The 13145-nt window shown below is 34.3% G+C and overlaps 1 protein-coding gene across 2 annotated transcripts in view; it reads left to right on the forward strand.

Annotated features, from left to right (window-relative positions):
- The window catches only part of DACH2 (dachshund family transcription factor 2), an 862115-nt gene that overhangs the window by 649798 nt on the left and 199172 nt on the right, over window positions 1-13145 (forward strand). The gene's annotated exons all lie outside the window — the stretch shown is intronic.

The raw sequence follows: 13145 nt of genomic DNA on the forward strand, positions 1-13145 counted from the left end.
AGCTTCCGATTGGCCGCGAATCTGCAGGGGGCGGCATTGCACCAGCAGTTCACAAGAACATGTCCACTCGCCCCATCATAAATGGGCCCCTATACCTCAAATTTTGCACCACATCCTATTGTCTAGATGCTTTGAACTATGCAGGAGCATTTTTGCCAACATTAAAAACAAAAACTAATTTTGCAACAAAGAAATCAAGTAAGGCATCATCCACTGATGGTTTCCACCTTAAAACACCCAGTGTAAATTGCACAAAATATTACATATTGTATTTTTTAATTTAATCTATAAACTGCAGTAGATTCACCAAGTAACATATATACTTTTATTTTATCATTCTGCTACTCTGATGCAAAGTGCAGGAGATGTATATGCCCCAACAGGCGAACAAATATACCCTTAAGGGACAGTCTACTCCAGAATTGTTATTGTTTAAAAAGATAGATAATCCCTTTAGTACTAATTCCCCAGTTTTGCATAACCAACACGGTTATATTAAAGGACCACTAGATGCAGTACAATTGCATAATTAACATGTGCTTTATAAAAAGATGATTTACACCTACTCTGAATTTCAAATAAGCAGTAGATTTTTTCTGATAAATTAATCTTTTTTCCTATTTTCCGGCCCCCTGTATCATGTGACAGACATCAGCCAATCACAGACTAGTATACGTATACCCTGTGAGCTTGTGCACATGCTCAGTAGGATCTTGTTCCCCAGAAAGTGTGAATATAAAAAGACAAAATTTGATAATGGAAGTAAATTGGAAAGTGTATTAAAACTGCATGATCTATCTGAATCATAAAAGTTCATTTTGACTTGAGTGTCCCTTTAATATACTTTTTACCTCTGTAATAACCTTGTATCTAAGCCTCTGTAGACTGCCCCTTATCTGAGTGCTATTTACAAACTTGCATTTTAGCCAATCAGTGCTAAATCATTTGTAACTCCACAGGAGTGGGCACAGTGTTATCTATATAAAACACATTAACTAGCACTGTCTTGCTGTGAAAAGGTAATAACATGCACTTAGATTACGGCGGCCTGCAGGGGTTTAGAAACAAGCAGAGATTTAGAGTTTTAAAGGTAATAAAGTACATTAATATAACAATGTTGGTTGTGCAAAGCTGAGGAATGGGTAGTAAAGGCATTATCTATCTATTTAAACAAAAACATTTTGGAGTAGATTGTCCCTTTAAGTAATATTTGATTCCCTTAGTCAGGTAGCTGTGCCAAACCCAAACCACAGGTTAAAGGGACAGTAAACACCAGAATTTTTGTTGTTTAAAAATAAAGATAATCCCTTTATTACCCATTCCACAGTTTTGCATAACCAACACTGTCGTAGAAATACACTTTTTTTCCTCTGTGATTACCTTGTATCTAAGCTTCTGCAGACTGCCCTGTTATTTCAGTTCTTTTGACAGACTTACATTTAAGCCAATCAGTGCTCACTCCAGGGTAACTTCACGTGCATGAGCTCAATGTGATCTATATGAAATACATGAACTAATGCCCTCTAGTGGTCAAAATGCATTCAGATTAGATGCAATCTTCCAGGTCTAAGAAATTAGCATATGAACCTTCTAGGTTTACCTTTCAACTAAGAATATGAAGTTATTGGTTATAAAAGTGTGAATATTGGTTATAAAAGTAAATTGGAAACTTGTTTAAAATTACATTCCCTATTTAAATCATGAAAGTTTTTTTTTTTTTACTTGACTGTCCCTTTAAGTTTTTAGAACATAGGTCAGATTTTCAGGTAAATTATAGAACAGGACCGGAGACCAGAAAACAGGACTGTCCCAAAACAATAAGGACTATTGGCAAGTATGCAGAAGGCATTTTGAATATGTAACTACTGTTTTAAACAAAGGGGAGTGCAGCATGCTTTTGTAGAGCTCTCATAACTGATTATCTCCGCTTCTTGTTTCATGGAGCATCTGGAAATTACTGTTTTGATAGAATATAGTTACAGTGATGTGGTGTGACCATGTGAACAGCTGGTATTAAAACTGAGTAAACATTAAAGGATAAAATGTCTGTCTTTGATAGATGTATTCTGCTCAGTGTGACAGGTTTGATATTAAAAATTACGCCTGCAATGTTAGAAATATGCCATGGGCCGAGCCAGCTAAACATTTTCCTTTGTATAATCTGCAATCCAAAGATCAGTAATATAACCTTTTTTTTTTTAATAAATAATGGAAAAGGTTAATTGGCTGATGAAATCAGTCTCAGGAAGTAATGAAAATATTTTTTCACTTTTTAATACATTTTATCTAAAATACAGATTACTGTATCTAGTGTTTTCGTAAGCAGTGAGCCAAGAGGGAAGATGGTTTGGAGGGGGGCTCTGACAGTGCAAACAGTTGCTGAAAACAAAATAGTACATCAGTTAAAAAAAAATCATGTGACAACCATCAGCCAATCTCAAAATGCATATATGTATATTCTGTGAATTCTTGCACATGTTCAGTAGTAACTGGTGCCTCAGAAAGTAGGCATATAAAAATATTGTGTACATTTAGATAATTGAATTGAATCAGAAAGTTGTTTAAAATTGTGTGCTCTATCTGAATAATGAAAGTTTAATTTTGACTTTAGTTTTCCTTTAAATGGAACATCTTCTCCAGTCTCTCCAATTGAATTCTGCTATTTTATACAATGCATTCACTAACGTTCAATCACCTTTCCCATTATTAGTAAATCTCTTCTTAAAGAGACAGTAAAATGAAAATGTAGCTTTCATGAGTCAGATGCAGTTTTAAACAACTTTCCATATATTTTGCTGCCAAATGTGTTTAATCAAATTAAACTTTCTTGACTTAGTTAGAGCATGCTGTTTAAACAAAAATGTTCCAATTTACTTCCATTGCCAACATTTCTGAGGCACATTACTAAGCATGTGCAGGATTTCGCAGTGTTTGAGTCTGTGATTGGCTGATCAATAATACATCATACAGGGGACAGGTAAATGAAAGGAAACTTTGAAATATTTCAGGGGGAAAAAAATCACTCTTCATTTAAAATTCAAAATAAGTGTTATTCGGTTGTATTTTTTAATTTTTTTTTGATGTATTTGCCTCAGTAGTGCATTACTTGTTTGGAGCTTAGTTTAACTATGAGGCCGAATTATGAAAGGTCTTGCGGACCTGATCCGACAGTGAGGATCAGGTCCGCAAGACCTCGCTGAATGCGGAGAGCAATACGCTCTCCGTATTCAGCATTGCACCAGCAGCTCACAAGAGCTGCTGGTGCAACGCCGCCCCCTGCTGACTCGCGGCTAATCAGCTGCCAGCAGGGAGGTGTCAGTCAACCCGATCGTATTCGATCGGGTTGAATTGCGGCGATTCCTGTCCGCCTCATCAGAGCAAGCGGACAGGGTTATGGAGCAGTGGTCTTTAGACCGCTGCTTCATAACTGCTGTTTCTGGCGAGTCTGAAGACTCGCCAGAAACACGGCCCTTCAAGCTCCATATGGAGCTTGATAAATGGGCCTCTGTGTGTTAAGTAAACCCTTAAAGGGATACAAATTTTGTTCTTTCATGATTCAGATAGAGCATGCAATTTTAAGCAACTTTCTAATTTACTCCTACTAATAATTTTCTTTGTTCTCTTGCTATCTTTATTTGAAAAAGCTTAGGAGCCTGCTCATTTTTGGTTCAGCACCTGGGTAGCGCTTGCTAATTGGTGGCTAAATGTACCCACCAATCAGCGAGCACTCTCCAGGGTGCTGAAATTGCAGTATTTTGCAAATTTAAAGAAAAATATTTTAGGTCGTTTTAAGATGGCTTAAGATAACCGTTCTGATGCTGTGCTACGACCAACACTCCTTTTCATCCTTCCGAAGTCAATTAGTACTAAGAGCTGAGTACAGCCACCATTTATTAGTTGCCATGTCTTTTTACAGCTTGTACTAATAAAGCAAAAACTCAAATAAAAATGCACATTTATTGTTAAAACAAGAATAAAATGCAATAATACAACTAAGAACACAGATTTACGCTATGCTGCCTGGGATCACTTTTGGAATGTTCTTTTAACAGCTAGATGGAACAAAGCTCAAATTAGAAAAGCAGAAAACTGTCACTATATTTATAGGAGAAAAATGAAAATAGGGTAGCTATTACTGCCGCTTAGATTATGCATTGTCTTTCTTCTATTGAGACTGACAGTGCAAAAAGAGACTATCAATTAAATGTGTCATATCTAGACAGATAAATGAATTAAATATCTAGACTCTTTATAAACATTCGGAAACAGCATCTTCTGTGAAATGCCACTTAATCCTTTAGGAGCTAATTAAAAGATTAACATTTAGAAGAGTAATTACAGTTGCAAGATATCTTCTTATCCCAACTTTTTGAACTATTATAAAATGATTGCTTACCTTCAACTTTCAAATCAATTTTTAGATCAAAATTGCTCTTTTAATTTAAATGGACTAATTTGTTTATAATGAAACGTGCATTTAGCCAGTATATACTGTGTGTACACGTGTAAGGGTATGTGTGCGCGCACATGTGTGTGTGCATCTATGTATGTACATTTGTGTGTGCCTGCACATGCATGTATTTGTGCATGCGTGTACGTGTGTATGTGTTTACGCATCCCTTAGTATAGTTGTGTCTTGTGTGTGTATGGTTGGCATATTGCCACTTTAAGGAGGGACAAATAGGAACAATACATATGTCAGGGTTCTTAAAATGGAACATTATTTAAACATTTCTTTAAACCGTCCCTGGCGTGTATTATTCATAAGTGTCCTCCTTTAAAGCGGCAATATGGCAACCCTATGCGTGTGTATAGTAGGTGAATATTTTTTTAATTGTGACATTGCTCCTAATTGTAATGACAGTCAGGTCTGTGGCCATCTGGATATCTGTCTGATTAATGAAGGGTACCTAAGTATTTTGTGAAGTTTTCTGTAATATTAATCCTTAGCAATATTATACATAGATGGTGAAGCTTATTTTTTTTCATCAACATACTTTTAAAAATTTGCAGACAATCAAACAATGCATCACAAATGAAGAAAAATCTGAACTCTCCAGCTAAGAAAGAATAAATTAACCCTGCGGTGGATAGTATCTGTAAAGACACAATCAGTTAGATGATGGATTTCCTTGAGTGGTATTGTGCCTAACATTGGTTATTGGCTAAGACAGGAAGACAGGTAGTACACTGTTTTATTTTTTTAAATGACAGAGTGGCACTGGCATTGCTTGTATGTGTGTGTGAGTGACTGTGCTTGTGTGTATATATGTGTGTGTGTGTATGAGAGAGTGCATGTGCTTGTGTGTATATGTGTGTTTTTTAGTGACTGTGCTTATGTGTATGTGTGTGTGAGTGACTGTGCTTGTGTGTATGTATGAGAGAGTGCATGTGCTTGTGTGTATATGTGTGTTTGTTAGTGACTGTGCTTATGTGTATGTGTGTGTGAGTGACTGTGCTTGTGTGTATGTATGAGAGAGTGCATGTGCTTGTGTGTATATGTGTGTGTGTTAGTGACTGTGCTTATGTGTATGTGTGTGTGAGTGACTGCTTGTATGTTTATATGTGTGTGTTAGCGGGTGCGTTGTTTTGTGTGTATATGTGTGTGTATCTGTTAGCCGTTAAAAACTAGACTGCAGTGGAAATTCTACCAAGGGTAATCTTTTTTCTCATTGAAGGGGATAAAAATAAATAAAGTATTATTGTTTATATTGAGCTTTGTATATCCCATTGGGTTCTGAGTCTTTCAGGTTCTGTTTGTTACTGAGTACTATTATACTAATCAATGTCTCACACACTCCTCTCCTGTTTCTTATTGTCTCTTCATCAGTAATCCTGATTGCTATCTTCCTTTCTGAGCTCATCATACCTGAACCTTCTCACACTGATCTATATGTCTAATTCTGAGTTCTGTATATATTAGTGTGGGCTTCTTATTCTAACGTGAATCTCTCTTTAGAGCCGATTCTCAAAACTTGCCAGCATGGAGAGATATCGTCATCTTATTTTATTGAGCATTATATTGTAAAGTAATTGTCTCTCCTTAAAGGGACAGTCTACAATAGAATTTTTATTGTTTTAAAAGATAGATAATTCCTTTATTACTCATTCCCCAGTTTTGCATAACCAACACTGTTATATTAATAAACTTTTTACCTCTGTGATTACCTTGTATCTAAGCATCTTCTAACAGCCCCCTGATCACATGACTTTTTATTTATTATCTATTGACTTCCATTTTAGCCAATTAGTGCTGTGTTGTGCTGACTCTTAAATAACTCCACGGGCATGAGCACAATGTTATCTATATGGCTCACATGAACTAGCAGTCTCCTGTTGTGAAAAGCAAATACAAAAACATGTGATAATAGGCTGTCTGTAGTGGCTTAGAAACAGGCAGAAATTTAGAGGTTTAAATGTTATAAAGTATATTAATATAACAAGGTTGGTTGTGCAAAGCTGGGAAATGGATAGTAAAGGCATTATCTATTTTTTTAAACAATAACAGTTTTAGTGTTCACTGTCCCTTTAATTATGGAACCTAGGTAACACAGCAGGTATCTGAAGGAGAGTTTCTGCAGACCAGAGAGCTTTAGATCATTGTTCACCTTGTCTGTTTAACCAGACTCACCCTGGACTCTCTCTCACTGAATACTGTATCCCTCACCCTGAGATCTGTCTCTCATTGGGCTTTGTCCCCTAACTTGGTCTCAGGACATACTTTGCTATATTTGCCTTTTCTTATAACCATAAAATTGTGGCAATTCTCTGTGTAGCCCATGTTTTATTTCTATATAAAACACATATGTGCTGTGATGTACAATATGTCTGCTAATCAATATTAACTCATTCCTTCCATTGGGCACTTTTACATTGCACATAGCACAAGTGGTTAATAGTGGGCATTAAACTGTATGAAAAAATATTTTTCTTCCAGAATCATAACAGTGTTACATCTTTCTGATAGAGATCCTAAAAATCTGGCTGCATTACAGTGTCCATTGAGACGTTGGCAATAGGCTGAAATATAAAATATATGAAGTGAAACCGAGCTGTAAAATTCAGAAATGGCAAATAAAACAGAAGCATAACTGCAGCAAAACTGTTCAGATTTTTAGATTTGTAATTTTCTAATATAAATGTCCTCATTGATTAGTTGCAAATACTGTTAACCCTGTGTTTGGCAAACGGTGAGGACATTATCACTTGCGTTCTCATTTGTAATAAAACAGATTAACTTGCTGTGAAATTTTAACTAGGCTGCGACACAACAGTAGCTACCTAATGAACCTAGGCATATTGCTGTTAAGTAGCTAAATAGATGCATACTGATTACAGGCCTGAAAAATGGTCCTGCTTACTAGCTAAAAAGAAAATGTTCATAAAGACATTTATTATGTTTAGAGATGGCCTACGTACGAACCAACATAAACATTTTAACGGAGGGATATTGTGAATCAATAGCTATTTTCAGTGAGATTATTCTTTGCCAACCTATGTAACAGAAATGTCTAGGCCGGTTGCCTGAAGGGGAAGTAAGGCCCCTGCTGTGAATATTAAGTGGTCATTGGATTCCATAGATCGCTTGTGCCAGGTTTTGCCATTTATGTCATGTCACTCTAAACCATCCCAAGGCTGTTGAAAATGACTGTACTCAGCAGTGCAGTTATGGATTGATAGCGCTTGCTCACTCACTACATTTGTGAACTTTTTTTCTTGTGTAAATTAATAGACTAGATTGATCAATTTGCAAATGTACAAGGTTCACATGTTGTGAACCTGTCCGCATTTAATCGCAAATTTGTCGGGCACATTCCTTCCCCTTATTTACCGTTGCACGAGCAAATGCTCATGCAATTCAGCCCCCAACCTAGAGTAGCCAATTGCATGAGAGTATGGCTTGTCAGTCATCCCGGTCGAATGAATCCGAGTGATAGTAAGTTAGCGAGAGGGTTTATGAAGCAATAGCTTGAACCGCTGCTTCATAAATATCAGTTGCAGGATCAAATGAGCAAACCTGCAACCGATCAAGGCTTTTGACTAATGATAAATCTAACCCAATACAGAAGTTTGTAGCAACCTCCCCAAAAAAAGCTATTGGGCATTATTTTATTGGAGTTAAAAGGATTATTTGAAAATTCCAAATCTTACTGTTTTGAGATTTGTAAGATTCTGGGATACCGATATTTAAAGGGATACTAAACCCAATTTTTTTTTTCTTTAATGATTCAGATAGAGCATGCAATTTTAAAGGACCAGTCAACACAATAGATTTGCATAATCAACAAATGCAAGATAACAAAACAATGCAATAGCACTTAGTCTGAACTTCAAATAAGTAGTAGATTTCTTTTGACAATTTTAAAAGTTGTCTATTTCCACTCCCCCTGTACCATGTGACAGCCATCAGCCAATCACAAATGCATACATGTACCATGTGATAGTCATCCGCCAATAACAAATGCATACACATTTTATTCTGTGAATTCTTGCACATGCTCAGTAGAAGTTGGTGACTCAAAAAGTTTTAATATAAAAAGACTGTGCACATTTTGTTAATGGAAGTAAATTGGAAAGTTGTTTAAAATTGCATGCTGTCTCTGAATAATGAAAGTTTAATTTTGACTTGAGTGTCCCTTTAAGCAATTTTCTAATTTACTCCTATTATCAAGTTTTCTTCGTTTTCTTGCTAACTTTATTTAAAAAGCACAAACCTAAAATGGGCTGGCTCCTAAGCTTTACATCCCTGCTTTTTAAATAAAGATAGCAAGAGAATGAAGAAACATTGATAATAGGAGTAAATTAGAAAGTTGCTTAAAATTGCATGCTCTATCTGAATCATGAAAGAAAAAAAATTGTGTTTAGTATCCCTTAAAGGACCGCTCTAATATACATTTAAGTTTTCTGTTTAAAATATTTGGTCTTGTCATGTATGCTAAAGCATGGGTGAAAGCAAAAAATCCAAACAACAAACATTTGGTTAAAACAAATATAATTTAGATTAAAAAGTAAAAAAAAATGTTTGTATAGATTTTGACCTTTATATTTAAACTGAATAAATATAGCGGTAATTTTTCGTTACATAGAATTTAAAATGACATTAAAGACTTGAGATATTTGTTGTAACATATGAAAGTAAAAATGTACTACAGTTTTATAAAGGATGTTTCTGTCCTGTGTAAAACTACAATTTGTCTTTCATGTTGTTGAAAATATGCCCTGGCCCCAATAGAACAGTGGTATTTGTCTTTAAAGGGACATCCGACACTTTGAAATTGTAATTTTGTTTAGTTTATGCAAACATTTATTTTAAAAAAAATCAGCTTTTATATATGTGCAAGTTTCTCTACATTGAATAGTGCATAATTTAGTTTCAGAAACTGTTGTAAGAATTGTGTTCATGATGACAGAATTATTTCCCAATCTAGATATTTAAAAACTGAAATATCGTGTATATAAAGTTCTGGATGAAAACTCACTTTGTAATTCCAAATGCATTATCAATGAAGATTATCAAGGATGTACAGTAACTTGAAATGATTTTACTGTTGTTTACAAATAATAATTATTCATTAAACAAATGTAATTGTTATACATTCAGGGAATCTCTAAATAGCATTTTCTTCAGTGAAAGAAAGCTTGTCATCTGATATCCTATACTATGGACCATCTTTTTAAGTTGCGCTGAGATAGATAATAGATAAAAAGATATTTAAAGGGACAGAAAACCCCAAATTTTTCTTTTATGATTTGGATAGAACATACAATTTTAAACAACTTTCCAATTTACTTCTATTATCACATTTACTTCATTCTCTTGTTATCCTTTTCCAAAGAAGCAGCATTGCACTACTGCAGCTAGCTGAACACATCTAGTTAGCCAATCACAAGAGACAAATGTGTGCAGGCACCAATCAGCAGCTAGCTCCCACTAGTGTAGGATATGTGCATACTCTTTTTCAACAAGAGATACCAAGAGAACAAAGCACATTTTAAAATAGAGATGAATTTAAGTGTCTTAAAATGACCGGCTCTATTTGAATCATGCAAGTTTAATTTTACTTTCCTATCCCTTTAACACACGTATTGGCTAGTTTGTGGTAATAATATTTATGAACGTCACAAGCTAAAATTCATTAAGTAAAAAAATTCAGTCAGTTACAAAAATAAATGGAGCTGTAGTTAAGAATATTTAATAGAAACAGTAGAGACAAGTAGAAACTTCTCATACATGGGCCATTACTGTTTGCAAATCAATAATATTTAATTTGCTCACATTTAAGGGTTGCATATATTACATTTTATGTTATTTCCAAGAATTATATATAATTCAGTTTGTTTAGTTCTCTCTGACAAACTCTCTCTGGTTATACATTAATTTTGAAATGATAGATAATGTGCTGGAGTAAATTGCATTGGTTGTGATGAATGTAAAGTTTATATTGTGTTTTATTAAATTAACTTAGCCTTTTCTATTTTATTTATTATGCTTTTTTTTATTTTTGCTTTAAAAATGTAATTATATAAATAATTAGAAAATTACAGCTGGATGATATGATGTTATGAAATATTTGTTTATTGGAACAATATTTCATGGTGTCTGTAAAGGTTTATCGCTTGCTTGGCCTTTTCACATATATACGTGGTTAAATAAGATATCTAAAACAGATTAGTACTAAATTGTATGAGCCTTTTAAGAAAAAAAACAGGCTTGAGAAATGTATAATTTGCCAATTTGTGACTAAATTGTAGAGAATCACTGAATGAAACATAGCCAGTAAATTGTTACATGATAGCCCTGTGTGTACGTTTTAAAGGGATTTAAAACCCCCACATTTTTCTTTCATGATTCAGATACAGTATCCATTTGTAAGCAATTTTTCAAGTTACATCTATTATCAAGATTGCTTCATTCTTTTGGTATTCTTTCTTGAAGGAGCAGCAATAAACTACTGGGAGCTAGCTTAATACATCAGTAAGTCAATTAAAGGATGCATAAATGTGGAGTCACCAATCAGCAGCTATCTCCCAGCTACTGAGCCTACCTATATATGCTTTTCAACAAAGCATATCAAAAGAACAAAACAAATTAGAAGAAAGAAGCAAATTGGAAAGTTGTTTAAAATTGTATGTTCTGTCTGAATCATGAAAGAAAAAAAATGGGTTTCATGTCCTTTTAAGGTGCATAAAAGTGCAAAAAGAACATGCATTAGAACATTTTATTACTGTATTATTGATTGCATATAACTATGTGTTTAACCCTTGCAAAGGGGTAAACAAATAGTTTAAGTCAGCTCCAAATCAGTAATACTGGAACCTAGCTGAAAACATCTAGTGGGCCAATGAAAAGAGGCATATGCATGTAGCACTAGCCACCAATCACCAGCAAGCTCCCAATACTGCTTTGCTGCACTTCTGCCTACCTAGATATCTTTTTAAACATAGGATACCCAGTGAATTAAGTACCTTTATCAATAAAAGTTAATTGAGATGTTATTTAAAATGTCATAATCTATAATCTGATCTATGATAGTTTAATTTTGGCTTTTATGTCTCTGATTGCATATTGGTTTAGAATTTGTGCCTTACTTTTTGTAATCTAGTTAAGTTTTTTTTATATTTATTAGGGGTGTGTTTCAGAATCCACATAGACTATTTTTTTTACAAGTTGACTACTTTATCAGAGTGCTGTAGAATCAACTGTACTTGACAATACATCTGTCTAAATAATTGAAAATATGCATTAATGCATTAAAAATACCAAATTCTGCTGAGTTTACAACTAGAATTTAAATTGACACGACTGACCCATCTTAAACTAAATTATTAGTAAGGAGGTTAAAGGGATATGAAACCTAAAGCGTTTCTTTTGTGACTCAGTAATTTACTTCTATTATTAAATTTGCTTCGTTCCCATGATATTCTGTGTTGAAGAGATACCTAGGTAGGCGTCTGGAGAACTACATGGCAGGAATTAGTGCTGCTATCTACTGCTCTTGCATTGTTATATTAATATACTTTATAACATTTAAACCTCTAAATTGTGCCTGTTTACAACATGCTTTTTTATTAGCTTTTCACAACAGGAGACTGCTAGATCATGTGAGCCATATAGATAACATTGTGCTCACACCGTGGAGTTGTGGCTGACACTCCACTAATTGGATAAAATGCAAGTCAATAGATAATAAATAAAAAGTAATGTGATGAGGGGGTTGTTAGAAGAGGCTTAGATACAAGGTAATCACAGAGGTAAAAAGTGTACTAATATAACTATGCTGGCTGTGCAAAACTGTGGAATGGGTAACAAAGGGATTATCTATCTTTTTTTTTTTTTTGCATTTCTTGGCTATTTACAACACTACTCTGAGTAAATAGTTTTTTGTTGTTTATTTATATACTGAAAGATTATTTTTGATGATATGTAGGGTTGCCAAGTGTCCGTCACAAAAATACCTGACATATAACCGGGGGGGATGGGTAAAGCAAAAGTGTGTTTTATATATATATATATGTATATACACATAAACATATATACAGATCACTCACTTCCAGCAGGGTCAAAAGGAGCGGCTGCGCTCTCTGGGTGCTACACATTCTCCCAGGTTCATGTGACTGAAATGTCACTTGTTTGAAATACTGTCCGGTATATTTTTAAACATAATACCAGACAGTAAACGGAAATACCAGATTGTCCGGTCAGATACCGGACACCTGGCAACCCTAATGATATGTGATGGGGGTTTTTTTTTCAGTTCAAATTAAAAAGAGCATTTTTAAACAAAACAAAAAATATTGTCTGGGCTATTGTAACTTCCATTTAGATGGGTGATGTAAGATTTTGATATAATGAAACTGATTGATTATTTCAGATGAGATAAACGCATTTTTGTGCAAGATAATTTATATTGTTCTAGTTGGTTGTTTACTTGTGTAAAGGACCCTAAATAATATTGTGAAAGTTTTAACTATTGATATGACAAATAAATATGGTAAAAAGTATATTCATCAGGGGTATTAGTTTTGTGTCCTGGCTATTTGTATTATTCCTTACCTGAGGAGCACTAATTTAGGCAAAAAATAAATAAATAAATCCAAAAGTACTTAAAGGGACAGCCTACTTGAAAATGTTTACTGTTTAAAAA

The sequence above is a fragment of the Bombina bombina genome, chromosome 1 (assembly GCF_027579735.1).
Source record: "Bombina bombina isolate aBomBom1 chromosome 1, aBomBom1.pri, whole genome shotgun sequence".
NCBI lineage: Eukaryota > Metazoa > Chordata > Amphibia > Anura > Bombinatoridae > Bombina > Bombina bombina.